Below are 26,342 nucleotides of genomic sequence, written 5' to 3'. Positions count from 1 at the left end.
GCACCAGTGATTTGTGAACTGACTAACTGTATCAAGGCCACAAATTCTGTACCTTTATTCATCATACTTTTGCATTGGTGTATTAGCACAGTAGCATTCCACCAGTCTTCCTTTCCATAATTCCTTACCCCATCATTCAAGTCCTTTGACTCTTTGCTCCTCCCATTTAGGCCATCCCTATTTTGCTTTCTTTGTCCATTATCTGACACTTAAAATCTTTCATGGCTTATACATGTTAAAAACCTCATGCTAAAAAAAAAAATAAAAATAAAATAGAATTTTATTCATAAACTCCAATATATTTCATCATGCGTTATGTGGACGTTATCAGGGGGACAGACCAGTAACTATATTCAAAACACAAGTCATAAGAACGGGTCCTAAAGCATGTGTGATGGAAGTTGTTTTCCACTTGGTTATATTAGGAATTATATATTTGGTTTAATCCTTTATCCAAGTGTAAGCAAACAAAGTTTATGCCTGAAGTAATTTCAGGACTGCAGCAACTTGTGGCAAAGGTGGTATGACTTCACATCACTTGCCTTGGTATCTCATAATGCAAAGCATATTATTATTATTATTATTATTATTATTATTATTGTTCCGGAAAACTCCAAGGAGTCGACAGACTCATCAAGGGAGGCCCTAACATCATGTCTGGAACAACTATTCAACATTCACACAGTATCTATCATATTTTGCCTTGAACTCATTCACGGTCGTAGCACCCACAACAGACTCTGGAAGCTTATTCCACTCATTCACCACTCTCCAAATAAAAAACCTAGCTCTAACACCCTTGTCAACCACGCTCTTGCCCAGCTTCCATGCATGGCCCCTAGTCCTCCCACCACCAGTCATATTTTCAAAAATATCTTCTGGATCAATCTTATAAAAACCCTTCAGTAATTTGAATGTCTCAATCATATCACCCCTCCTTCGCCTATCGTCCAATTTCTGCAACCCATAAATCCTCAACCTATTCTCATAAGGTTCATTCCACAGACCTGCTATCATCTTGGTCACTCGTCTCTGGACCCTCTCCACTTCCTCCCCCATCACGAAGAAACCTTGGTGCCCATAACTGGGCACAGAAGTCCAGATGGGGTCTTATCAAGGCTCGATACAGAGGAACAACAACTTGCTTCTCTCTGCATGTTAAAGTATTTTTCATAAGCCAAGTGATTTGGTGAGCTGTTTTAGTCACTTTTGTAATGTGCCCCCTAAACTTCAACTCCCTATCCACCAGCACTCCCAAATCCCTTGCCTCATCAATCTCCTGGAGTACGGTTCCACCAATGCGATATACTGCTGCTATTCTTTTCACCCCAAAGTGCATAACCTTACACTTTGCCACATTAAACTGACATCCATTTTTCCTAGCCCAGTCCTCCAAACTATCCAAATCATCCTGTAAAATTTTGACATCCTGTGCACTCACAATTGCTCTACCCAACTTTGCATCATCAGCAAACAAGTGAACACTTCCTCTCAAATCCTTTCCAATATCATTGATGAACAAATTGAAAAGCAGTGGTCCAAGAACAGAGCTCTGCGGCACTCCACTAGTCACAAGACGTCTTTTTTGACTCCACTCCTGAATAAACCACTCTCTGGTATCTCTCCTTCAACCACCCTCCTATCCATCTTACCAACCCTATATCTATCCCCATCTGCTCCAGTTTACTGATTAGGGTTCCATGTGGTATCCTGTCAAAGACCTTGGCAAGGTCCAGTAGTATCACTGTAAACCCATTACAACTATCCAGTTCAGCTGTCACTGTGTTATAAAACGTGAGCAAGTTACTGAAGCATGATCTACCCTTCACAAAACCATGTTGTCCCCCATACAATATCCCATTTTCATCTATCCAATCCTGTATTCTTTTCTTGACTAATTTCTCTAAGACCTTGACAATGATTCCTGATATGCTAATCGGTCGGTAATTTACAACAGCAGTCTTGGAACCACCTTTATGCAGTGGAACTATTTTCCCTTCCTTCCACCTGTTCGGGATTAACCCAGACCCGAGACTCAAATTAAACAAAATGGTCAAGGGTACTGACAATTCATTAGCTGCTTCTCGTATTACACGAGCTGGTATACCATCCAACCCCACAGATGTATTGACATTGAGGTTATGCAATAGACTACTCACCTCCACTTCATTCACCACAATATTCGTTTATTGTGGTTTATTCTTTTCTGCAATGTCACCACCTAGATGATATATTCTTGCAAAGTGCTCACTCAGTAACTCGGCTATCTCAACTGATTCAGTTACCTCCCTACCATCGGCATTCTTTAAAATCATTCTGCCATGTACATTTTTCCTTTTACTTGCTACATATCTAAAAAACTGTTTAGGATTCTCTTTAGCCCGCATGGCCAATGTTCTTTCGTAATCCTTTTTTGCTTTTCTTACCACACTCGTCAACCTTCTGGCCTGCGCTTTATACTGTTCATGTGCCTGCCGGTCACCTTTCTCCTTAAATTCCCTCCATAGTTGTTTCTTTTTTTGAAGCTCAAGCTTAATGGTGTTATTCATCCATTTAACCCCTACTTGATTTATTATTCGGACTCTAGGTATACAGTCAGCCATTGCTTCATGCAAGCACTTCTTAACCACTTCCCATCACTATCAACTTCTAGTCCTTGCAGTTGTACATGCCATGGCACTGAGCCAATCAAACTCCTAAGCTTGTCATACTTTCCAGCCCGATAATTCCACATGTACCCTGTCTTAATTGAAAATTCTACACCTTTAGCCACCTCCCAAGTCAAGACCCTATGATCACTCTCACCGATTGGTGGCAATGTGGTCATATTTGTTACAGCCAAATCCTCAGATGTAATTACAAGGTCAAGCACTCTCTGACCCCTAGTATTTTCCATTACATGCTGTCGCAGATAGTTACCCCTTAATAACCGCATAAAATCCAATTCCTTCCTCCCGTGTGTCCTCTCCTCACTCCAATCAATGCGACCATAGTTGAAATCTCCCATAATAATCACCCTTCTTCCACTCATTTCTTCTATTTGCTTGTGCATACTGTCACCACCATCTTTTCCATCACCTGGTCTATAGCAGCACCCAATTGTATATTTAGTTCTGCTAGCCACAATCTCACACCAAATGGCCTCAAATGTGCTCTTTTCTCTATCCTGCAATTCAACTTCTATTCTCCTTGGCTGGAGCTCATCAGCTATCATCAACAATACTCCTCCCCCCATTTTATTCTCTCTGTCATTCCTGAACACACTATACCCATCACATTCAATCCCACTAGTTATATCATCTACAGTCAGCCATGTTTCACTAATACCTATAACCTGTGGTCTGGAAGTGCCAACCATGGCCAAAAACTCTTCCTTCTTGTTCCTAATACTCCTAGTATTAGTGTACATGAATTTAAGACCCCCATTAGCCCCAACCCTACCTTGATGCCTTATATTAACTATCCCACTCTGGTTTGTTGTCCTTATTTGCTCTAGCATATTATATTCATTCTTACATTCAACTGCCTCCCTAAGGACTGTATATCTACCCCCCCCCCCTTAACGAATCTAGTTTCCCTGAATTTGCACATCCACTACATTCAGCAACACTTTCTCAAGTCTTCTTACACCATAACCATTCAAATGAAGCCATCCATCTTATATAGATCCTTTCGCCCATCAAACTCACTCCACACGTCCACAAATTACACACCACTCGTCATACATAACCCATGCATAAAGTCATTCGCAATTATGGCCCTCCTTTTAAACATTTCACTCTCATACCGTGGCAAAAGACTAATCATTCTAACTCTCTCACTCTTTTCTTTTGCTACCTCAAACAATTCATTCAGGTCTTCTATCATTTCCATTTTATCTCCTTTCAAATCATTCGTACCTGCCACAACAATTCATTTCTTTCACCGTTTCCTTTTGCTCTCTAATAGACTCAGTTACATCCTTTATGGTCACACCAGGTTGGTACGATTTTGTCAAATCCTCTACTAACACACCTCATACTAACGAGTCTCCATACAGCACTCTATCCTTCATTTTGTTCATGTTCACATTCATACGCCTATTTTTCCTGTCATACCTTTTATTATTGGTTGGTTCATTCAGTCGACTTTTGTTCATGCACTCTAGCTGCTGTTTTGCCTTTTCTATCGCACCATTCAACAACACGATCTCATTCAATGCATCTATCTCATCTTTTTTATTCTCTGAGAAACCATTAATACTATCATTCACACTTTCTACATTCACACTCTCATAATTCTCATATACAACCTTGCCGTTTCTTGTCATATCGCTATTTTCTTCATTCTGAAGGTTGACAAAAATATCACAAAAATATAGCACATTTCCTTGCAGACATATATAATGCTATGCATTAAGGGAAGGGTCACCACCCAGACTGGTTTCGAACTTTATTGAGGTCTCATCAGTGGGAGCCAGACCCAGAGGTGGTGATACAAAGGTGGAAGTAATGGAGAACTCATATTTCCATATATGAGTTGCCAAAAGGTGTCGCACCTTATTATTAAAATTCTCTGGAATGTGAGATAGTTGATGGAAGTTGTTTTCCACTTGGTTATGCTAGGAATTATATATTTGGTTTAATCCTTTATCCAAGTGTAAGCAAACAAAGTTTACGCCTGAAGTAATTTCAGGACTGGGGCATACTATGGGATATTAAGGCAAGTGATGTGAAGTCATACTACCTTTGCCTGTGTAGAAATATGACTTCTGCATTACTTCCACCTTGGTATCACCACCTCTAGGTCTAGCTCCCATTGATGAGACCTCAATAAAGGTTGAAACTGGTCTGGGTAGTGACCCTTCCCTTAATGCATAGCATTATACATATCTGCAAGGAGTTGTGCTTTGCATTATGGGATATTAAGGCAAGTGATGTGAAGTCATACCACCTTTGCCATGAGTTGTCCCAGTCCTGAAATTACTTCAGGTGCAAACTTTGTTTGTTTACACTTGGATAAAGGATTAAACCAAATATATAATTTCTACAGCATGTGCACACTAGTTTGTATCTCAGTTGGAGCTGAAGTATATGACTACACTATTAGAATTCAAGAAAACAGTTTGAAAAAGTTGCGTAGATAACAAAAAATTAAATAATTATTAAAAAAAATAAACAATTAATAGTAATCACTTTCCAAAACTTAGATTAGTATGCAGTTTGAGTGGTTAAGGTTTGGATGATTTTGTAGCATTTCACGTATTTAAAGGAGAAGTTTGAATTTGCAGGTTTCAAATTCAAAGATTTTTTTAAAAAAATCTTTGGAACCAGGCAAAAATGTAATTGTTTTGATGCTCTTTGATTCTAATCAAAGCAGAATGGCCAGTCTGTCCAAAATAGGAAAAAAATTACATGAGCAGAGTACCTGATAGGCACCTGGTTAGGGAAATAGGTGGTAACATATCCTTTGTAGATGGTAAGAAAGAAGGTTTGAAGGAAGAGTATAGATTGCATTTGCAAAGAATCTGCTATTTGTTATGATATTCCTTTACAATAAGGTATTGAAATTCTTTTCATATCACGTTGTAGTCTGGTTGAAGGATGATAATTATAAATTTTTTGAATGGTAGTTCCTGTTGTATGTATTTCATGTCAGATTGCTTTTAATTTTATTCACTTCATCTAACCAAAGGGAATTAGAAGAGGACATATGAGCTCTACATACAAGATTCTAGATAATACCCATCTTCTGTGGTAAATGATGGTGTGAATGTATCTGCAAGTAAAAGTTGGTTTCCAGTAAACTGAAAAATCAACATAACCTGTAGCATTTTGAATTATTAAGGTATCCAGAAAGGGCAGAAATATTGGATTCATGTTCAATAGTGAACTTTATACGGAAATGTCAGAAGTTTATTTTCTCCAGGAACTGAAGTTATTCTGACTCGGAGTGGACCAGACTGGTGAACTATCATCTATTTCTGCAGCCTTATAGTGTATATTACTGAAGTGTCCATTAAATCACTCTATTACAATCATGAGGGTGTGAGAAAAGTAAAGTAGCCTTCACTTCTCAGTATTCAGAAAGAAAACACATACTGGATTTTACACTCATCCTCTTGCACACCAGTCATAATTATCAGAAATCTGGCACCATTAAGACTACATCAAGCATCCTCTCTTTGCTCCACTGCATTGCTGCTGTCACAAGAAATAAATCACATCAAGGCTACCTTCCTTATTAATGACCTTATTGAATCATATGACATCAAGATAATTGCAGAGTTTCCTTGTCATCTGCTTCTCATCAAAATATTGATGGACGATATTACTTAGATCCAAACTACTTAGATCTGTTGGCCTACAAAAGTTTCCTTCTGTCCTATCAACAAGATATATATATACTTTTCTAGGCTAAGCTAAAGATAAGCATCCAACTTTAGCCCACCCTGGAGTGTATCAAATTTCTTGCCAGTGTAGATTATTATATTTAGGTTAAATAGGTTGAGAAATCATGGGAATATAACAACAAAGATCTGTATTTAAGTTTTGTAGATCTGGAAAAGGCATATGATAGGGTGCCAAGAGAGAAGCTATTCAAAACACTACAGTTATATGGTGTCAGTGGGGCATTATATCAAGCAATACTTAGTCTTTATTTGAGTTGTAAGTCAGCAGTTGGAATTGAAGGAAGTACAGGAAGGTCGTTTAATGCTAAATCTGGTATCAGACAAGGAAGTACATTATCCCCTCTGTTATTCATTAACTATATGGATCACATTATGAAGGAAAGTGGTATTAAACCCAATATTAAAATTGGAGATGTTAATGTCAGCTCTTTGCTTTATGCAGACAATGTTATACTTCTAAATAAATCCGCTACAAGTCTGCAAGATTCCATGACTAAATTGAATAACTGTTGTGATAGATATGGTATGAGGGTCAGCAGTAAAAAGACAAAGACAATGAAAATAGGCAGAATCGTTGAAAATGTCAATTGCGTTGTGAATGGAGAACCTGTGGAACAAGTAAAACATTTCAGCTACTTAGGCACGATTTTTAGTGAAGATGGTAAATTAAATATGGAAATAGACAACAGGATCAACAAAGGTGGTATGATAGGAAGTCAATTGAATAAATTCATATGGAATAAGAGAGAAATTAGTCAGAACACTAAATTAGCTGTATACAAGACAGTGTTCAAACCAATTTTAACTTATGGATCTGAGAGCTAGTAAAACACTTGACCAAAGACTAGAGACTGCAGATATGAGAGTCCTAAAAAAGATTAGGGGTATGAACAGATGGCATCACTGGCAGTATCATATTAAAAATGAGGATATTAGGAAAGAACTTGACATTGTCAGCATCCAGAAATGCGTTAGCAGAGCTAATCTCAGGTAGTATGGTCACTTAAACAGAATGGGCAATGAAAGATTAGCAAAACAAGTGTTCTCTGCCAGGTTGGCAGGAAAACGACCCAGAGGAAGACCAAGATATAGGTGGATTGATACGGTACAATGTATCTTAGATGATAGAAATATAAGATCTGATAATGTTGGCGTCTTGACAAGTAACAGACTGATTTTGAGGAAAATTGTAGATAGGAAGTTAGTAATGATGTAAATTTTTCATGTAGTACTATCTTAACCTGTACTGTCATCTAATCTTTCATTGCCCCCTTGAGGGAACATAGCAGAAATTTGATGATGATGATAAATAATATTATTAAAACTATTTTTGATGGTTACATAAAATGAGAATCTCCCAAACTTTTGGGATATCAATATTATATAATTAATATTAATTTTAATATTAATATTTAAATATTTTTAATGTTTTTTAATAAAGTTTTAAAATAAATAAAATTTTAATATTTTAATAATGATATTAAAATTTTAATATTTTAAATGTTTTTAATACAGGTTTAAAATAAATAAAATTTTTTAAAATATTTTTAATATTAATATTAAATATTAGTAATATATTATAAATATTATTAATATATAAATAATATTTGATATTATTAATATAATTCAGTATTTAATATTAATATTTTTATATTAATTATAATTAATATTATAATAATATTTTGGATGTTAATAGTCATCTACAAGAAACTTTTTGGGGAGAGAGAGAGAAATAGACAATTGTTCCGATTCAGATTTGGCCAATGTAAAAAGTTCTGCAAATTTGTTCATATTTAAAACTGCTTCTATGGAGAAGATGAGCTTCATCCCACCGGATATTGTGTTAAGTGTCAATACTATGTTGTGCCACACCTGACTTTTGAGGTTGGTTTCATGTAATCAATATAATACTGGTATTCGTTAATTCTTTTTTTCATTGAACAGCCTGTCTGCCCAACATATGTCAGATTACATTCACAAGGTATATGGTAAATGCCAGCTAATGATAGAGATGATAGTTTGTCTTTTGTAGATAGCAACAGATGAGAAATTTTGTTGATAGGAAAATATGTGGGAATAAGGGGTGATATTTCTTCACAATTCTACCAATAGGTTTAGAGATACCAGAAATATAAGGGATTGGAACCCTACAGTCTGTTTAAGAATGCTGAGGTGTTGGAACAGGAGTCAGCTATTGTAACAATTAAATTCATTTTTATTTCATTAAAGTTAATTACTGTGGTTATCGTGTAATTTTGTTGTTTATAGTCATGCCACAATAAACATAAAGTTCCTGTTCTAAAATATTTAGCTATTTGCAGTTAATGGCTGAAGGTGATTCTTAGTGAAGTCAGTCTGTGGTGTTAATAATTCAGTAAGCAAATTCCATATTTCACTTAATACAAGTCCCTGGTTTATAACTGATTCCTTTTGAAGTCTTGAGTAAAAATTTTCCTCTAAATAAGGCATGTTGAAGCACTCCAAGCATGGTAATGTTAGAAGTATAGTTGGCTAGATCAGATCTGTTTCATGCAACCTTTTCATCTGCAACCTATTCCTCCTTTCTCAGTTCAAATCCATGGCTTGTCTGTTCTAAAATATTGTAATTCTGACAGCCAAAGGAAAAGCAACTTAAAAAAAATGAGTTATCCATGAGGATCTTGATCCTCATGGATAACTCGTGAAAAAACCAATCATTTACTTAAAAAATCTCAAACTGGTCTCAAATTATTACAAAAGCTGAAGTCATATCTTATTCCTCCATGACTTTTACAGGTCTCCTAAGATACACAAACCTGATGTTTGTTTGTGACCAGTCATGGATAGCATCAACTCCCCAGCTTATGCTTTATCTAAACATCTGGCTAGCCTATTAGGACATCACATGTGGTCATCTGACTTAAGTCAAATCATCAGGTTTACATGTATCATCCTCTGACATCATTGCAAAACATAGGATCTCTATTTACTAATGTTCCCATAGATGTTTACTTAAACCTTATTTTTCCACCAGATGTCACAAATTTATTTGAACATTGTCTCTGGTCAGATTTTTTTTTTCTGTGGAATAATGTATTTTACAAACAATAATTTGGACTTGCAATGGACAGTCCTCTTGCCTCTATCCTCCATCAGCTAATCTTTCATGGAAAAATTTGAGAAGACTTTCCTAGTAGAAATGAGTCTAAAACCAGTGGTTTGTGGTTATATGATAATATTTTTATTATTTGGAAATATGAAGACCTAAGTGTAGTAATTTCTTCATATTCATAACTCTTACAATCAAATTTACATTTGAGCTTGAAAATGATGAAAAACTTCATTTCTTTGATGTTCTCATCAAGCTTCTAACTCTCAAATATATTTGTTCTTAACAGGATCTTATTTTTGAACCCTGCTTCTCTCAATAACTAGAATTTCCAGTATAGAGACTTAATCATAGTTCCATATATTGAAAGTCTATTGAAATTGCATCTCTTTTCAAGGATATCACAGTAACTTTTAAACTGTTTTCAGCCTTCTCAGGACAGCACACAACTTCTACAAATACCCAGGATGGTGGGGGGGGGGGTATATAGAATCTGTGCTCTTATGGTTTAGCCTATATAGGACAAACAAGCCATGGATTTGAGGTGAGAAAGAAGGAACATGTTGTGGATGTCAATCATAAAAGAAAGTCTGGTCTGGACAACTATACTTCTAATACTAATAGTACTGTTCATTGGAATCTATATTTTTCGATGTTTAAGTCATGATGAAGCCATGTCTTTTTGTGCTTGAGACTTACTATGCATGTTTCAAATTTTAATGACTAATTAAATTTCCTTGTTATTACTGCAAGTTCTTTTGTTGTAAAACATTTTCTCTTAAAATTGAGTTCATTGTGACCTCTTTAAATAATCTCGGCTTTAAATAATATCCATTGATTCCCCAACATGAGCCTTCAATAATTTTTCCAAAATCACTTATAAACCAAGCTAAAACTACCAAACTGATTTACAATGAGTAGTGTTTGTCATATTGGTTAACTCTCTCTCACTTCTGTCCCTCCAAAAGAAGAATGCTGTATCATTAGAAAATAACTACTGAGAATGTCTACAAAAATGACAGAAAATCTAAATATGGTTAACAATGTACATTCAGGCCAGGCTTCTGAATTATTGGAGCTTTTTTTTAATCTACACTTTACAAATATCATAAGCCTTTATTTCTGGTGTTCCACAAAATTTCATGTCAAAAGCATGAAACCTCTTTTGCTAGCATGGCAAGAGTGATTTAGCTGATCTTTTTAACATATATAGCTTACAGCACATATAAAATGAAAAATTAACTGAGCTTGCCAATGAGAAGTAAATATAACATGGAAAGCCTTTATGCTTCACCAAAAATTTTTCAGTAGGTCTGCAGATTTAAATAAGATAGTATTTTCATGTCAGTATCCTGATCGTGCCATAATTATATTATGATATTACTAAATCACTTAAGGAATTGACAACATAGATAAGAATATAAATTAAATTACACTTTAATAAATATTTCCAATATTTTGGCAATGTCACATTGCCATCTTCAAAAGGAACTTACAAAAAAGGCACGTGCACGTAGGCACTACAACACAGTAACTGAGAATGAAGTGACGATGGCCTGATGGCCCCCTAGTGGGCTTTGTAGGTGTTCTTGGCTGTTGGGCTGAAGGTTCTGCTGATGTAAGCCTCCCAAATTTTTGGCAGTCTCATACAGCCAAATTTGTTGAGGTTTGGAGAGTTTCTTCGGGCTGAGACTGATTCCATGAATAGTCTTTCGAATTTGTATTTGCTACGGTGTATTACTGTAGCTTTCTTCCACCTTATTCTGTGGTGTGTATCCAGAGCATGGTCTGCAAGACCAGATTGGCTGTATTTGTGAAACCGGATGTAGTCCTTGTGTTCCAAAATTCTGATATTCGCTGTCCTGCCTGTTTGGCCAAGTAAGACAGTTTACAGCTGCAAGGGACCTGGTATACACCAGGTAGGTCTAGGGGAAGTGGTTGGTCTTTAGTAGAGCGGATAAGAGATGCCAATTTTCTGTTTGGTCTAACAAGAGGTGAAGTCATGTTTTTTTAAGGTTTTGGTAATTTTTTCTGAGGTGCTGTGGATGTAGTGAATGGTGATGGATTTAGAGTAATCCTTGTTGTGAAGGGGGGGGAAGGGGGATTGTGGTTTGTTGGTTTCAATATTTTTTGGATTTTTTTTGAAGGGGGGGCTACCCATTGGCTGAGAAAGTATTGAGGATGTGATTTAGTTCAATGTTTAGGGCCTTGTTGTTAGAACAGATTAGTTTAGCCCTGTTGTATAGTGTTTTCACCACCCCGTATTGTTGTGAGGGGGTGGTGGGATTGTTGGTGAATGTACCTGCCTGTGTGGGTGGGTTTTCTATAAACTGAGAAAACCAAGGTTCCATCAGGCTGGTGGGTAACTAGTGTGTCTAGGAAAGGGAGGCTGTTGTTTTCTTCTTTTTCCAGAGCGAACGTGATTCTGAGGTTATGTTAAAGATACCAAGCAATTTTAAACCTGGTTTTACTCCATTTTTTCCAAGTAAGCAAACAGACGATGTCAAGTTTGCGCCTGCAATTTATGCAAGACTAGCTGATCCCACAGGTAGTGCAAGACCAAGGCAACTCGTGGTAAAAGTGGAGCAAGCTCTGATCACTAATCTTAATATTTACCCTTAATGCCAAAACACATCTCCAAGAAGGGGATGTACTATGTTTTGTATTAAAGGCAAGGGGCCACTACCCAGACCGGTTTTTGACCTTTATTGAGGCCTCATCAGTGGGAGCCAGGCTAGAGATACCAAGATTTAGTAATGCAGAGCTTGTAATATATACCCAAGTTAAAAATACTTTCTACGTGATTCTGAGGTGTTGGTTGTTTAAGTATGTTAAGAAGGAGAGGAGTGTATCAGAGCCATGTGGCCAAATAGTGAACACATCATCAACGTAGCGAAGCCATATGGTTGCTTTTTGTGTATTATGATAATATTGGAAGGAAACCTTAATTTTTGTTCATTGTTTTTATATTATTAAACCAAAGGATAATTTACTTTGAAATAAAATTCATTTAGTTTTTAATTTTTTTAATAATTTAAATATGATTTTCAGATTATGAAAAAGTAGTAATTCCTTCAGTAGAACAGAAACACTAAGTCAAGATCTATGCTTATGAACAGGATGTCAGAAAATAAAACATGTGCAAGAAAAAGTGTAGACTTTTTTATGGTATGTTGTTATAACCTTTAAGAATTCAATATATTTTTTATATAAAAAGAAGTGATTAGATTCAAAGTGCTGCACTAACTTTTACAAGTGGCTAGTGAGCAAAGGTGTCTGTAGCCTGTCATAGTGTTCTTGCATAAAAGGATATTATGTGGGATATTATTCCTGTTTACTTTTGTGTAATGAAAAAAACAAACAAACAGATGTTTAAAGATAATTAATTTTTATTAAGTTACTCATATTAATATTAGCTCATATTTTGCTTTAAAACCAAAACATTTTCATATGCACAATGGAGTACATGTGCATGACCAAGATCCTCATGACATCCATAGGACTTTAGTCAGTTCATTATGAACTCAGTCTGTGTTTGCCTTTCTGCTTTTGTGTGCATATCTCATATCCTCATGTCTGTGAAAATGCCTTGTGACCAAAGTGAAATATTAGCTAATAATAACTTAATAAAAATTATTCCTAGATTTCTGTTTCTTCAATTAAAAAAAGTGTGATAACCAGTATCTAAGAGTATTCATATCAGAAATTGTGTAGATCATGAGCAGAGTATTTTTAGTTTTGTATATCACATTACATTGTAACATAAAGACCTTTTGCAAATGATTTTTGCTTGTTACTTCTTTCCCCCCCCACATATATACTGTGATCTTGTCATTTGTATACCTTGTAATAACATGAATCACTTTCATTTATCCTAATTTCAGCTGTAAGATGATAGGGCCAATGGGAACATGGTCATATGTAGAAGTGTATAATGTGATTTCATTTCTGCATGTTAAAATTATCACAGAAGTTTGCATCATTTTGGTAGACATGTATGAAACAAATATCATTTTGTAGAAAGAAGTTTGGGTTTGATGTAATAATGTTTAAGACATAATGGACATAAAGACATAAATAGGACATAATATTTAAGAAAAACAAACTGTAGTTAGGTATGCAAGCAAATCCATCATATACAACTATGTTTGTCATGCAGATGTAATTATCAGAGAACATAAACTTAACCTGAACAACACTGTCCATGATAGTGTTGCTCAGGTTTAAGTGTCGCTATCTCACAAGGTAAAGACATTTAACACCACTTTCTTCTACACGTGGTCATATGAATTTGTGCTGCAGTGGGACAGAATTTTATTTTGTGAATTTACCAACAAAAGGCTGTTGGCCTATAGTACATTAATATTGGTTCCGTGAGTTGTCTGATGATGAAATAAGCGCTAGAAACCAAATGGAACTCTTTCAATCCACATCAGGTCTCTGATATGCAGGATGATAACCTTATACTAGATAATGAGTCATCTCTCACCTAAAAACATTCGGTAACATCCTTGCTCAGAGTGGGATTGCAACTTGCATCCTGTTGGCTGGAGAATGGATATGCTAACCATGCAGCCAATGGGATGGCAAAACATCTTCAGCTACTATATGGAACAGCAATATATATTGAGGTTGATATACATGGTATGCACATGTCAGAATAATCTTATGTATAAATGCGAATGATTACATTACTTAATTGTTCCCTTCCAAGTTGTATCACATATTGTGATAATGAACATATTATTAGTTTCTTATTATCACTTTTCTTTCGGATTGACCTATTTGTCAAGTCCTTTGATTTAATCAGAACTGTTATAGGAAATATTCACATGAAATGAAGACAGCAGTGCATATCAATCTTTGAAACAGAAAATCCTGAAATGTGTAAAGGCATCTAGAGTAGCTATTTAACAAAAAAAAAAAAAAAAAAAAAAGCTTAAATATGGAGGTCTAAAGTGTTTAGAGTGGCTAATAATTCATAATCCAGGTGACCTGGTCAGAAGGCTAAATTATGGATGTTAGATAAAGCCCTCAGGTTCCCATCTTTAAAAAGGGAAATAAGACTGAATGTGAGAATTACAGAGGAATTTTGTTACTGAATGTTCTATGCTAGATTTATACAAGCATACTTGAAGAGTAAGAAAAATTGGAAGAGAAATTCTGAGAATAACCATCTGAGTTCAGACCAAATAGAGGTTCAGGATCAGATTTTCACTTAACAAGGATGTGAACTTAGGATGCCAAGAGATAGAATCAATTTAACATTACACACAGCAATACAGCATCTGTATTTGAGTTCTAAGGCCCATCTCATTTTCATGTATGTGTTAGGCTCAGTGGCCTCTCATAGCCAAGTAACTTGGCTTCTTGATAACCTGATTAACTGCTCCTATAGGGAATCAATCCTGTTGTCAACTGACAGCTATAGTATAGTGTACTATAGCTGTCAGTTGTGTGTATTCTTCTGGTAAGTTTGCCAAGCTTGCCTTTACATGAAAAGTCCTGATGTGCATCGTACACAGCATTCAAAAACCAAGGTCTTTCCACTCAGAGGGCACCTTCAAAACCAGCTGAGCTACACAGACACAGGTTGTAAGCCAACAGTTAAAATTGAAGGAGATACAAGAATATGGCTTGGATGTTGGTTGGTTGCTTTGGATTTATAGCCAAAGCAATCAACTATGCTATGAGAGCAGTGTATTATGCCTGTAAATTGCATATATTCTTCTGGCTGGTTTGCTTCTTTGGCAGGATGAAAAACCAGTTTCCAAGAGGAAAAATCTTGTGAAGTTCAATATGAGATGATTTGATGTAAAATCAGGTGTGAGATGAGGGTGCACACTATCTCCATTCTTATTCATCATCTGTACAGATCACATTTTGAAAGAAAATAGCATTAAACCTGATATATCAGAATCAGTGATATCAAGCTTTGCTTTATGCAAATGACGGTACTCCTAAACAAATCTGTGCAAGTCTCCAGGATTCTTTACAATGAATGTCATAACAAATTTGACATAAAAAATTCTAATGATAGCAAATTAAAATATGGTGGGGAGCCACTTAATTTTATGTGAAATAAGATGGAAATTAGCCAAAACCCTAAACTTACAGTATTCAAGATGGTGAGATACAGTATTCAAATCAGTTTTACCTTATGTATCTGACAATCTAGTTAGAAATAAAGCAGTTATCAGAAAGAGACTGCAGAAATGAGAGTTCGGAGAAGAACTAGGGGAGTGAACAGATGACACCAGTGGCAGAATTACATACAGCAAAAAAATTGAAATATTACTAAGGAACTTGACATTGTTAGCATTCAAGAATGTGTGAGCATTCTTGAATGCTAACAAGTTTACATTAAGCAGGATGATTCACTTAAACAGAATGGGATAGGTTAGCAAAGCAGATGTTTGATACCAAGATGGCATGAAAAGGTCCCAGAGGGGAAACCCAAGATCTAGGTGTATTGATGCAGTGAGAAATGCTCTAGAAGACAAATATGAGATCTGACATTATTGGAATGTTGACAGGTGACAAACTAATTTTGAACATGTAGAGAGATCAGTAATAATGTAAACTTAATTGTGATGTTGAAAGTTTATTTTGCACTTGGTTAGACTATAATAAATTTAGTTTAATCCTTTCTCTAAGTATGAGCAAACAAAGTTTGCACCTGAGAATATCTTTAGGACTGAGGCAATGTGGTGCATCTGTTGGCAACTCATAGCAAAGGTGGACCAAGCTCTCATCAATCCTTGTCTCAGCATCTCCCACCTTGCAACGCACATCTCCTTGCGGACATGTATAATGCTATGCATTAAGGGAAGGGCCACTACCCAGATTGGTTTCGATCTTTATTGAGATCTCAGTCCTGAAGATATTTTCAGGCGCAAACTTTGTTTGCTCACACTTGGATAAAGGATTAAACTAAATTTATTATAATCTAACCAAGTGCAAAATAAACTTCCAACATCTTTCTCTAAATCCAGAGTAATTTAATAATAAGGTGGTATACTAGTTGGCAACTCGTATAGATAAATGTGACCTCTCTGTTGCTTCTGCCTTAGTGTCACCACTTCTGGGTCTGCCTCCCACTGACGAGACCTCAATAAAGGTCGAAACAGGTCTGGGTAGTGGCCCGTCCTTAATGCATAGCATTATACATGTCCGCAAGGAGATGTGCTTTGCATGGTGAGAGATGCTGAGACAAGGAGTGATGAGAGCTTGGTCCACCTTTGGTACAAGTTGCCAACAGATGCACCACCTTGCCTCAGTCCTGAAGATATTTTCAGGTGCAAACTTTGTTTGCTCACACTTGGATAAAGGATTAAACTAAATTTATTAATTGTGATGTACTATTTAGTTCTCCTGTACATTTGATGATTGAGTTGATTAGCTCATTCTAATCAACTGTTAGAATTAAGTGACCATTCTTTGATTATCAAAGTTTTCACTTCTTAATCTAGTTCTTCAACCAGCTTGCCAATCATATGTTACAATTTTGTTTGAGTATACTTCAAATAGCTTTTTGGCTGTTTGCTATAAATTTGTTCAGCTGGCTTCCCACCACCACCAATACTACCTTTTCATATTCTGCTGTTTCCATATTTAATTTGCCATCATCATTAAAATTTATCTAAATAACCTGATTTTTTTTCATTTATACTTTTATTGTTGTTTTTATGTGAACGTTGTCCCAGCAGTTATTTAACATCACAAAACACTTTTGAAGACTTAAAGCAGCTTTGTTTGAAGCAACAGTTGAAAAATTCAGCATACTGAAAGTAGCTTGCAACAAAAACTCCAGTTTCTTACTCAGCCTATGCTGAAGCATGCAATAAATGCGAAACAGCTGTTAGCAAATCAAGAACACAGTACCAGAAATTCTGCTGTCCAAATGGAATACCATGCATTCTGTTCCCTTGCAGGTCATCAGATGCAACTTCTGCATATAATAAATAAAGATATTACAAATAAATACAAAAATCAGCTGTAATATTACTATAAAAAACACAATAAACAATAAAAATCACTAATTTCACAGAAGCATTAAATATACCAACTGTTCAGTATATAGTCTTGAAGCATACCCAGTGTGCAGAAGTTCATATGTTAAATGAAGAAAAACTGCATAGTCTTGAATTAAAAAAAAACAAAAAAACTTGCATTTTGAGATAAGGTCTTATAAAGAATTCCATCTAAAGAACAGTTATTCTCTGGTATTTTTCTGTAAGAAATAAGATACCCAGAATCTTATTACTCTTATTAATAAGAGTAATAAGAGTAAGAATGTTACTCTTATTAATAAGAGTAACATTCAAACCAATAGCATTTATTAGTAAAGTACTAAGATCTCCAAAAGACAACCATCCTTTCTACAAATATGCTGGAGTTTATAATATTCCATGCTCATGTGGCTCTAGTTACATCGGACAGACTTCGAAAAGCCTCGAAATCAGGCAAAAGGAGCACATTGGCTATGTCAAAAACAACAGATAGGACATTTCTGGCCTATCGTCTCATTTCTCTACAACTAACCATGTCATTGAGTGGGACAAAAGCTGTTCCCCTTATATAGAGGAAGATTACCATTCAAGAATTTTTAAAGAGGCAGCCACAGTCGCCCATTCTACTGTCAACCTTAACAGAAATCAAGGCCTAATACTCCCAGAGATATGGAAAACCCTAATCAGAACATTAAAAATGGAAGAAATGAACTTTAATACAAACTACAGAAAGTTCCTCAGCAACAGCTAGCTGATCTTGTACATGCGATACGTGTTTCACTCACGTTCGATACTATTTTATTTGTAATTATTCTGGTCAGTTTTTTACAGTTATTCTTGTCAGTTTGCAGTTATGCATAATTGTGAGATTGTTTAAACCTTTATGTAAGCCCTGAAGATGCCAACAGATAAGTGTGGCAAAACTAGTTGATTCAGTTAATAAAATTGATCAACACTTGATCGGTAAACCAAAAATATTATTATTTACTAATTTATGATCAAGAAAATAACCTTCATGATGAAGAGATGTTAGTGAATTGGTTGTCTGATAGGTATCAGAGAGTTGTGTATGGGGGAGCAATATCAAGAAGAAAGAAGGTTATAAGTGGGCTCCCACAGGGCTCAGTACTGGGACCTGTATTATGCAAAAAATGGGATTATATTGATCAAGTGCATATAATAAGCAACTATGTTATACCAACTAAGGCTGTTGCATCTTCAGGGTACATAACTGATGTAAGGCACTAAAAAAGTAAAAAGCTGTTACTAACTATAATCAACCGATTCCAATTATATTAAAGAACAGCGCGTACAATACATGCATAGAGCGTGCATGATATCACTTGTTGTTATTTAGGAACGTTCTATAGTTGGCACTGTAATTCAGTTCTCGCGAGTTGAAGGATCTGATAAGGGTCTTCTAGATCACGGACAAGATTAGTCTTTGGTTCCTGTTAAGGTTTTGTATACAGCGGGCAACTGCTGTGGCCTCCTTAAACATCCAGGCTGGTGAGTAAATCCATATTGGAGATAGAGATGTTGTTCAGTTTCTCAATGAAATGAAACACCTGGCAGGCCTCCTCAAACCACACATCCATAATTCGGATACTTATATACGAAATTCGCAACATTTCGTTGTGAAACTGAACAACATCTCTATCAACAATACGGATTTACTCACCAGCCTGGATATTACATCTTTTTTCACTAACATCCCTGTGGCAGAAGTGATCAACATTTTAGGAAGTTTGCTCCCACAAGACATTACTTCTCCATTCCGTTATTGTTTAACATCAAACTTTTTCTTATGGAATAAAACCATATATCAGCAATTGACTGGCCTTGCAGTGGGTAGCCCCCCTCTCTCTCTCTCTCCATCTTGTGCTGATCTCTTAATGGAGGATTTTGATCAAACAGACCCTAAAACTTTTCTCTGAACCCCCGACAAAGACAACAAGATGATATACGTTATATTTCTACCATCGTCATTCGATACTTAGGGACAGTTTCCAATAAGATTGGTAGACTCCTTAGACCACATAAAATAAGAGTGGCCTTTAAACCCACAGAAACGATTAGACAATTCTTAAGATCTCCAAAAGTTAGCCATCCTTTCCCCAAATATGCTGGAGTTTATAACATACCCTGCTCGTGTGCGTCTTGAATTACATCAGCCAAACTTCAAGGAGCCTTGAAATTAGGCAAAAAGAACACATAGGTGATGTCAATAATAACAGAGAAGAAAAATCAGGGTTAGCTTTTCATTTCTCAAGAACATACCATACCATACCATACAGTGGGATAGAAGCACAATTCCTTACATGGAGGAGGACTTTCGCTCCCGAATTTTTAAGGAGGCCACAACAGTTGCACGCTGTATACAAAATCTTAACAGGAATCAAAGACTAATCTTGCCCGTGATCTGGAAGACCCTTATCAGATCCTTCAACTCGCCAGAACTGAATTATAGTGCCAACTATAGAACGTTCCTAAATAACAACAAGTGATATCATGCATGCTCTATGCATGTATTGTACCGCTCTGTTCTTAGTTTAATATAATTGAAATCGGTTGATTATAGTTAGTAACAGCTTTTTACTTTTTTAGTGCCTTACATCAGTTATGTACCCTGAAGATGCAACAGCCTTAGTTGGTGAAACTAGTTGGTATAACATAGTTGTTTATTATATGCACTTGATCAATATAATCCCATTAAAAGTCTTTCCAGAGCTTTTTGGTCAAGAAAATTAAACGTTTTTTAACATTATATAAGTTTTTTCACTTGGCTATGCAACTAATTATATATTGGGTTTTATCCTTTATGCAAGTGTTAGCAAACAAAGTTTGCACCTGAAGTACTTTCAGGATTGGGGCAACTTGTGGTAAAGGTGGTATAAGTTCTCATTACTTGCCTTAGTATCTCCCATAATGCAAAGCACACCTCCTTGTGGGCATGTATAATATAACGCTTTGCATTAAGGGAAGGGCCACTACTCAGACCAGTTTCGACCTTTATTGAGGTCTCATCAGTGGGAAGCTGACCCAGAGGTGGTAATACTAAGGTGAAAGTAATGGAGAAGTCATATTTACCTATATGAGTTGTCAAAGGGTGTCACACCCTATTATTAAAATTCTCTGGATTAGAGATAAGTTTATGGAAGTTTTTTCACTTGGCTATGCTACTAATTATATATTGGGTTTTATCCTTTATCCAATTATTAGCAAACGAAATTTGCACCTGAGGTGCTTTCAGGACTGGGGCAACGCGTTAAGGTGGTATAAGTTCTCATCACTTGTCTTATCTGAGAAGGACACACTCCAGCAGAGATAAGAATTGTTATTCCAGTGTGCTGTATAAAAGCCCTGATCAGACCACGTATGGACTATGGTGCTCAAATTTGTTCACTAGGATTTGAAGGGGATAAATTAACCTTGTAAAAAGTACAGAGGTGGATTACAAAGATGGTATCAGGACTGTACAATGTTAGTTATGGAGACAGGCTGAGGGAATGTGAACTGCACAGTTTAGTGAATAGAAGGAGAGGTAGTATGATTGAGACTTTTAAATTGTTGAGAGGTAGTGACAGGGTTGAAACTGGGGGAGTTCTTTCATTTAGTGGAACAGGGGGAAGGAGCGAGAACAAGGGGCTATCCCTGGAAGTTACAGAAGGAAGCTGTGAACAAGAGGGTGAGGAGTGGTTTCTTTGCATGGTGGGTGGTTGAACCATGGAATGCATTGCCTGATAGAGTGGTGAGAGCACAAACAGTCATGAGTTCAAAGATGGGTATGATAGACTGTGTTTTTTAGAATGGGCTTCCCGTGATGAGCCTTGTGACTCCATGGAGGCCTGAATCATCATCGTAATAATAAAATGACTTTATTATTTACAGATGAATTAAGAATAAAGATGCCTTTTTAATTTTATCAGAATGAATATATGAATACTGGAATATTTTTAATGATAATCTACTTTACATATTAGATTGTGTTCAATACTTGTAAAAGATACTCATTGTTTTTGATCCTTGTTTGGTTAAAACAAAGCATCTAGAAATCTCAGTAAATCTAATGTTGCCATGCTGTTGACAAAAAAAAAGTATTGTTGGAACTTTAATGCCTGAAACAGACTAAACTTAGTGTTGATATTGTTGGAATATAGAATAATAAATTGTTAATCACTTTTGGTAATAAACTTCTTGATCACATGACCTAGTTCTGCATTAATTCACAATAGTAAGAGATGTTTCTTGAACGCCTGATTGCTGTCTTGCTAGTTTTAAAGGAGGATAGTTATAGGTATTGAAAGGTAATTCTTTGCTACCTGTGAGTATGAAGACTATATTCTACAAGGAATGACGTAAATCTTGAGGAAACTAAAATGTCAAGAATTTTGGCATCTGGAATTTTGTAATGTTAGAGACATATTGTGGTAAAGGACTAATGTTGACAGGTTGGGTTTTGGAGATTTTGATTCCTGTTTAGGTTAAGATAATTATTGATAATTATCTTACATTTTTGATCATACCAGAACTTTTATTTTAATTGTGTGCGTGTGGGTGGGGGGGGGGGTAGCAGTCCATAAATCTTTTATATTTCATGGCAAAGTCTTTCTGCACTATTTCAGATAAGTGGCTGGATTTTACTGGCACACCATTTTTCATTTGCACAAAATCTTTGCATTATTTTAAATGATGATTATTTTACATATTAAAACATTTTTATATAATTACAAGTCTAAATTTTGTATAAAATTTAAGTCTGGGCATAGTTCATGATATCTAATATTAGCATCAATTAAAAAAAATAAATATTTTATTTCAGAGTTTCTATGAGAGTAATTTAAAGAAGCATTTGCAGCATTGTGCAATATATAACAGTGAGTACATATATTATAAAGAATTATTTATTAAAGTTGTTATTGCTGAATATGACAGCATTTCAGCTGCTCTCACATTTAATAAAGCAAATCACTTAAAAAGACAATTTAGTAATGTCACTTAAAAAGACAATTTAGTAATGTTTTATTTTGGAAAACAAAAATATTAGACATATAAATATGCATATATTATTTTCTTATTAATAATGAAGCTATTTGTACAAGTAGCCTTTTAGATAGTGCTGTTTGGATAGTTAAATTTACAGTGAATATGTTTATTGATGAGAATACAGTGAAATTTTGTCATGTGTGAATGACAAAAAGTAGGATTTTTCAGTGCAATTGAAAATGAAGAATGTATTTTGCATATCAAGAAGCAGTTACAACAGAAAATGCTTTTCATCTCACCGAAAGTTTCATTAATTTTTCAATACCTTCATATGTGTGCTGTTGATTGAAAAGCACTGGGTATGAATCATATGATTAGAGACTGTATTTCTAAGGACTTTCGTACTAAAGTGGATTACCTGGTCTTAGTGATGGGAGAGCTTTATTCTTCCTGAAAGACTAACTAGAGGATACACACAGATTATATTCATCTTATAGGTATTATTTCTGGGAAAATTCCCATGTTACTCCTCTAAAAATAAACTATTATTTTAATGGCTAATATAGCCTACTTTCATTTAGGAGTGCCCCTTTTTTTACTATGTCATTGGCTCTTTACCCAAAACACAGGGCATTACTGAAGTGTTATAAAACTAAAATGAATGATTTTTATTCTTCATGTATTAGTTTTATAACACTTCAGTAATGTCCTAGTTTTTTGGGTAAATAGCCATGACATAGTAAAAAAAAAAAAAAAAAAAGCGCACTCCTAAATGAAAGTAGGCTATATTAGCCATTTAAAATAATATTCATCTTATAACTGAGTTGCTTCATTATGATCTTAAACAAGAAATTTTTAGGCATCTGGTAAGAACAAATGTAGTTGCAACTTAGGCTGATATATTTTATTATTATTATTATTATTATTTTTACAGTTAAGGTCATGATTGGAATGGAAACCAGTATAAGCAATGGAGGTAAATTTTCAATGCTACACACCTATATTCCATGCAAGTTTTGACTCAAAAATTTTAATTTTTAAATCCTTGTAATTTGTATTAAAAAGCACTAATCTGAAGGACAGTTCTAGGAATGATGAAATAATTTGGAAGTAATCACTTCTCTTATACTTCACTCAGCCACATTGACTGATATCTTTTGATGCTTGGACTGCAGTTCAATATTTAAAATTTTTTTAATTGTTAGACTTCTGTTTATACATAATTATGATCAGTACAAGGAAGACATATTCTAAAAATGATTTGAAAAGCTTTCTATTAATATAGAAATATTAATTTAGAATTCTATTAATATAGAAATATTAATTTAGAATTCTATTAATATAGAAATATTAATTTAGAATTCTATTAATATAGAAATATTAATTTAGAATTCTATTAATATAGAAATATAGAAATATTCACTCTTTTAATGAGAAGTGTTATTAAGATATATTAGTAGAAATAAACTTTGTGGATGTTGCAGGTGTGATGAATGATTGAGAAAATAAGTAAAGTTGTTATGCTAGTAAGTAATAAAAACAAAAATTCTAGCATAGTTTTTTTTTTTTACTGAGCATGGAATTCTTGGTTATGTCTCATGACCATTTTTACTGTAGATTTTATAGTTAAGAGAACAGAATAACAACAACAACAAAAAAAAAAAAAAAAAAACTCCATTCTTGTTCTCAACATTTTGGTGGTCTTTATGTCACTGCTTAATTGTGAAACTACTTTCCTTCCATTTTGTTGGCATTAAGTTGGCAATGCTTTTGTTATACATGTTGATATAATGGGATATTATATCAATAGTTCTTAGCAAATAAGTCAGCTTGTGCTCTTAGAGAATACAGAGACAAATGCAAGAAATCTAAACACCGTGTAAAACTGGCTAAACAGAAGTCATGGGAGGATTTTGGTAAGAACATAGAAAATAAATACCAAGAAGGTGGCAAGATATTCTGGAGGTTGTTGAAGAAGCTCAGAAATGGAGGAAAGAGTGCTGTAAAAGGAATTAGAGATGATAAAGGTGACATGAAAACAGGAGAAAAAGATATCCTTGAAGTGCAGAGTAATTACTTCGAAAAATTGCTAAATGAAACAAGCAGTGATGACAGCACAGTGGTAAAAAACACTGACCGGGATTGCAGTCAGGAATACATATCCATACTTGAAGTTGAAAAAGCCATCAAAAGTTTGAAATCTGGAAAGGCAGCTGGAGTAGACTACATTCGGCCAGAAATGGTCAAGTATGGAGTATAAAAGTCTTACAGTGGCTGCACTGCATAGTTCAGAAGGCCTGGACAGAGGGACGAATTCCAGATGATTGGAGTAGAGCTCTCATAGTACCCATATATAAAAAGGGAAATAAAACTGAATATCAGAATTGCAGAGGTATTTCATTACTGAGTGTTCCTGGTAAGATATATGCAAGTATACTTGAGAAACGGTTGAGAAGGATTGTAGAAGAGAAGCTTGGTGAAGAACAAGCTGGATCCTGGCAGCCTCTGTTCGGATTAAGGCCAAATAGAGGTTGTCAGGATCAGATTTTCACTTTACAACAGATAGTTGAGAAATCATGAGAATATAACAAGGATCTGTATTTCGCAAAAAGCGCTCCATATATACAACCGCGCTAGCTACACGTTACTTTGCGAACAAATCACCGCCACGCGGTTAGGCTTAGCCGAAATTAACGAAGCTATTCGTACCCTCGAAGATGAACTTTCGTGCACTTTGAATCACGAACTGTGGTCAATTTTACATGACATCTCGTGTACCGCCGCAGACAAAGAGTTTGAAAAGATACGAGGCCGACAGATGAAGAAATTCGATAAATTAAAAAAGAATTCTACCGTCAATCCAAAATTTGCTACCAACACCGTAATCAACCTTTCTTTAGTCACCCTGAAGAATGAAGCTCTCAACGTGCTTTCACGTGGCCACAACTTCGCCATTGCTCCCAAAAAAATACCAAGTGAGGATATTATGATTCAGATTGAAAGAGGAATCCGCCACCTTCCACATCAAATCGCCAACAGTGTAAGACTGGATGTAGCCTGTGTCCTTTCCATAGCAAAACCACCCAAAACCAATATATCCAACAAGGAATTTGAAGCCCTACAGGAATTGAGAAATAATAAAGAATTAGTTATTACCAAAGCGGATAAAGGAAATGCAACTGTAATACTTAACCAAAAGGACTACAAAGGTAAGCTGAATGCTCTTCTATTAGATCGGGCTACTTACCTCCCTATCAATTACAATCCCACCAACTCACAAATTAGTAAACTTCACAGGCTCCTTAAGAAAGTCACTTCTTGGCCTGTAGAAGTTACCAACAGATTAAAACCGTTTAACTCTATACCCCCCCCCCCCCCGTATTTACGGACTCCCAAAAATACATAAAGAAAATGTGCCATTACGTCCCATAGTGGATGGCATTGATTCCCCCACATACAAATTAGCTAAACATTTGGCCAAAGAGCTCACACACTATACTGGCAACACACCATCACACATAAAAAAAACTCAGCCCACTTCAAAGCCAGCATAGAAAACCTTACACTCCAACATACTGACATAATAGTCAGCTTCGACGTCTCCTCCTTATTCACAAATGTCCCACTCAAGGAAACTTTAGAGCTAATCCAAGCTAAATTTTCCCCCGATATCTCAGCCCTATTTCAGTTCACAATGAACTCAGGCTATTTCGTTTGGCAGGGAAAATTCTACAAACAAATAGAGGGGACAGCCATGGGCTCACCACTCTCCCCACCCTTGACCAATTTCTTTATGGAGAACTTTGAGGAAAAAGCCTTAGCCTCTGCCTCACAAAAACCAACCATATGGCTTCGCTACATTGAT

General features: G+C 35.5%; 1 long non-coding RNA gene across 1 annotated transcript in view; it reads left to right on the top strand.

The window, feature by feature from the left end:
- The window catches only part of LOC150092695 (uncharacterized), a 37,244-nt gene extending 14,915 nt beyond the window's left edge, over positions 1 to 22,329 (top strand). Inside the window, exons 2-3 of the long non-coding RNA XR_016550515.1 lie at positions 12,531 to 12,647; positions 22,314 to 22,329. This is a non-coding gene — a long non-coding RNA (uncharacterized LOC150092695). The remainder of the gene's footprint in view (positions 1 to 12,530; positions 12,648 to 22,313) is intronic.
- The last annotated feature ends 4,013 nt before the right edge of the window (positions 22,330 to 26,342 follow it).

The sequence above is a fragment of the Typopeltis vanoorti genome, chromosome 25, assembly GCF_054136105.1.
Source record: "Typopeltis vanoorti isolate ZY-2024b chromosome 25, IOZ_Tvanoo_1.0, whole genome shotgun sequence".
In the NCBI taxonomy this organism is placed as follows: domain Eukaryota; kingdom Metazoa; phylum Arthropoda; class Arachnida; order Uropygi; family Thelyphonidae; genus Typopeltis; species Typopeltis vanoorti.
This window is presented reverse-complemented; position numbering and strand designations above follow the sequence as displayed.